Source organism: Neofelis nebulosa, chromosome 12 (assembly GCF_028018385.1).
Source record: "Neofelis nebulosa isolate mNeoNeb1 chromosome 12, mNeoNeb1.pri, whole genome shotgun sequence".
In the NCBI taxonomy this organism is placed as follows: Eukaryota; Metazoa; Chordata; class Mammalia; order Carnivora; family Felidae; genus Neofelis; species Neofelis nebulosa.
The window spans coordinates 23561818-23566129 of NC_080793.1; the positions used below are offsets into that span (position 1 = coordinate 23561818).

General features: G+C 41.0%; 1 pseudogene; it reads left to right on the forward strand.

Moving 5' to 3' along the window:
- Positions 1 to 277: 277 nt before the first annotated feature.
- Positions 278 to 1793, forward strand: LOC131490840 (S-formylglutathione hydrolase-like; annotated as a pseudogene).
- The last annotated feature ends 2519 nt before the right edge of the window (positions 1794 to 4312 follow it).

A 4312-nucleotide genomic window follows, 5' to 3' on the forward strand; every position in this document is an offset into this window, starting at 1 on the left:
GGCTGCACAGCTCTGTAAATGGACTAAAGCCATTGAATTTTGCACTTTAATTGGGTGAGCTTTATGTAAGTAAATTATATTTCAGTAAAACTGACAAACATATATATTATCAATGTTTTGGGAGGCATTCTGGGGCATTAGACACTTTTCCCTTAAAAAGACAGAGCAGAGGCCCCGCCTTTCCATTCCAGCTGCTGCTTCTTTCCCCACCGCCGCCAATCCCAGATCTGTTCTTTAGTGCAGACAAAAAAGCAGGTATCAATAGGTCAGGAGAAGAATGACATTCAACCAGATTTCCAGCAACAAAGGCTTTGGAGGATTGTAGAAAGGTTTGGAACATGACAGTGTTGAACTGAACTGCAAAATAAAATTGGCTATCTCCTTACTGATGTGGGCAACAAAGGCAAAGGAAAAAAATTAAGTCTCCTGACGATTTACAGCCCATTGAGGAGTCCTTGAGACTGGCAGAGTGACATTCCTGTAGGAGGTCAGCTGCCTCCATGATGACACTTTGCTGAGGGCAAAAGGCAACCTTAGCTTAACATTATCCTGACTTCCAGGTTCCTCTAAGTCTACTTTAACATGTAAAAATTCCTTTGGAAACTTCCCCCAAATGTATGTTGGCAATCATCCTCCAAGCATACGCTGGTGTACATCTGACAGGTCTCATGACTGAGCATTTACTAAACAGAAATAAATGACCTCTTCCTAACAATAACAGCTAGCCCTGTCAGGGTCCTGGAAACCTTGCTCCTAAGATTCCTTAGCGAGTTACACTGTCCCCAGCCTCCGCCCAACTTGAAAGTGCATAAGCAGTCACCCATCACAACCCCAGTGCAGCTGTTTCTGCCCACGGGTTCTGTGCCTGTGCTTTAATAAAACCACCTTTTTGCACCGAAGATATCTCAAGAATTCTTTCCTGGCCGTCAGCTCTGAACCCCCGCATTCCCACATCACTTACTACCAAAGGCAGAAACTGGAAAATCCTCTGCACTGAGTTGGCTGTCTGGTTTAACTTGCACAGAACAAAATTTTGTATCTAAGTCTGGTTCGCATCAAGCTGCCTCAGAACATGGCCTTGTCATTGCTCCAGATACCAGCCCTCCTGTCTGTAATTTTAAAGGAGAAGGCTAGAGCTGGGACTTTGGCAACAGCGCTGGGTTTTATGTGGATGCTATTGAAGATCCTTGGAAAATTACCTATAGAATGTATTCTTAGGTAACTGAGGAGCTGCCCAACTCATAAATGCCCATTTTCCAGTGGACCCACAAAGGATGTCAATTTCTGGCCACTCTGTGGGAGCACATGAATCTCTAATCTGTACTTTGAAGAATCCTGGAAAGTACAAATCTGTGTCAGCATTTGCTCCAATTTGCAACCCAGTGCTCTGTCTTTGGCACACACACACACACACACACACACACACACACACACACACATACACACACACACACAAAAGCCTTTAGTGGATATTTGGGAAGAGATCAAAGTAAGTGGAAGGCTTATAATGCCTCTCATCTTTTGAAGTCTTATCCAGGTTCTCAGCTAGACGTGCTAATTGACCAAGGAAAAGATGACCAGTTCCTTTCAGATGGACAGTTACTACCTGGTAACTTCATAGCTGTTTGTACAAAGTCCCTGTTGTTTTCAGATTACAAGAGGGTTATTATTATAGCTACTACTTCATTGCAACCTTTATAACTGATCATATCAGACATCATCTTGAATGCTTGAATGCATGACTACAGATAAGAGAGTTTCTTCAGGCCTATAGAATTGTAATGAACAGAATTGCAGGGGAAAAGGATTTGAAAACTCTGGATTTCATAGTGCTAAAAATGCATCATTCCATAGTTGAATCACTTTGAGAATAAATATAAAAAACCTGAAAAGAAAAGTACTTTTGGTTTTCTTATTCTGTGACATAAAACAGGTTTTGTTGTCATTTCTCAGAGATCATGAAGTTTTTCTAATGTATCCATGTAATAATATCGAAACTACAGTTGAAAACTTGCTTCAAAAGAGTGCTTTGGTACTAAATTTTTTCCCCGCTATTTCACAAAATCATATGTATTTAATGAATATGCTCTGATAGTTAACTACCCATACTCCAATCTTTTGCTATATCCAGTATGGTTCACAGATTAGTATCATTAGTATCTCCGGAGAGGTTACTAGAAATGCAGAATCTCTACTCCAATCCGGCTGAATCAGGCCTGCCTTTTAACAGAATCATAGGCGCAAGAAGGTGATTCATATGCAAGTGAAAGTGCTCTAAAGTAGGGCTTCCCACAGAAGATCTCCAGAGCAACTGCCTCAGCTGGGGTTTTGTTACAAATGGAAATTCTCGGGCCCCATCTAAACCTAGCAGACACCCTAACAATCTGTGTCTTATCAAAATCTTGGTGGTTCTGATCATGATAAATTTGCTGCACACGACAAAATCGTTCTGTCGCAAAATAGAGTCACCCGGGGAACTTTAAAAATTCTTGATGTCTAGGTTGCAACTCATGCAAGTTAAATCAGAGTCTTCATGCCTGGGAATCAGGTGTTAGTGTTTTTAAGAATTCCTCCGGCATTCAAATTTGAAAATCGGCATTCTAAAGGAGAAAAATAATATAAATTGATTTTTTTGATTGATCAAACTAGTTGTAGTTCTCAGAATAACTATGACTTATTTGACGAAATTATGTTCTAGCAGAAAATAATTGACTGGCCTTTTGGTTCATCTGTTGCAGGAGAGTTTTTTAAAATTCTTCATTCACCTTGAACTCTGTGTTTTTCTTCACTTAATCTGTTACAAATCCTCTGGTGACATTTGTGCTACAAATGTAGAAAATGAGTGAAATCCAAGCCCTAAATGTAACACGCCTAGGGCTTTAGAAAAGGATACAAGAGAACAGAAGAGGGAAATACCTCTTTAAAGAAGGGGTAGCGCATAAAGAGGTAATTATGTGTAACAGGGACAGTAGGCCATGCCTGCTAGCTGTTGAAAGACAGAAAGAGGAGAGCAGACGTATTTTCTTAAAGAAGCACATGCCACAGGTTTTGGTTATAAAAAAACAAAAAAGACAGGGCAAGGGCTTCAGGTATTTCTGCAAAGTTGGGGATCACTTCAATGGGAAACTAGTAGTCTGTATGTAACTAAGAGGAGAAGTCCAGTTTGGGAGACACCATAAAGACCGTGTCCTCCTGGTCTTAAATCATAAGGAAGATCCTGGATGGGATTCAGAATTCCCAGGGAGTGTGGGAGAGGAATGAGGCCCAGTTCTGGTGGTTTAAAGAAATTCATATTAAATAAGGGGGCGGCTCTTGGGAAGTTCAAACATTGTAACTTTTTGGGCTTCACTACTGAATCTATTACAAACTCCATTGCTCCTGTGTTCTCTCAAAGTATTGCCAGGAATGTAACTGTCATACCTGTCAAGGCAGTGGCGAATGCTGCCTGAGAATAGATACCTGTCCAGTATCGGTATTAGTTTGGAGATGCCACTCCAAAATTATAAGAAATTGATAAAAGTTACTTAATCAACTTTCAGACAGAGACAAGAATTATGCTTTTGGTATATGTATTTTCCAGCATATTATACGCTCACACAAACTAACTGGAAAGCTGACAAGAGAGGAGGGGCCCTAGAAGTTAATCCATAAACCAGAATCTACGGATGTAAGTTGTGTAGAACACATTGAGTTCTTCCTTAAATTAGAAGGAAGAGCTATAGCAGATGTCCTTTTAGTGTCCTAATCTTACCACAATTATTTGAACAAAGAGCTTAGTTCCTCTGAGGACGCTGTGGGTCCTTTTAAGCAGGAAATAAAACTCTTGAGACAAATCACATGCTCCTGAAAACTGGTTGATTTGGGGCGTAGTATGGCTAGATGAAGAAAGGCCCTTGACTGAGGGCTTGGCCAGGTACAGAGTAGCAAGCAAGTGCTTTGAAACTTTCTGAATGTACCCTAATACCAAGTGCACATGTTGCTGCTGAGGAAGTTTTGGCAACAGATAAAAGGGAGAGAGGGGAGGGACTCCTAGAAAGAGAAGGTGATCAGACACTGTTCAAAAATTTCCCTGTGGAAGCCTACGCTGTCCAAGATTCCAAAGATTATATCAATTCTTCTCAATAAAAATAGCCTGGGGAGGGCAAAGGTATGAAATTAGAAGTTTCTAAGGAAAAGGGTGGACTGGAGAATCAATGGCCAGAATTTGGGACTAAACTTTGATGGTAGCTGGAGGGTGGAGATGGGAAATCAGCTTGAGGCTAGAGAAACAGCACCTGGGAGCAGGCAATTGTCCTGAATAAAGCCTGGGGAG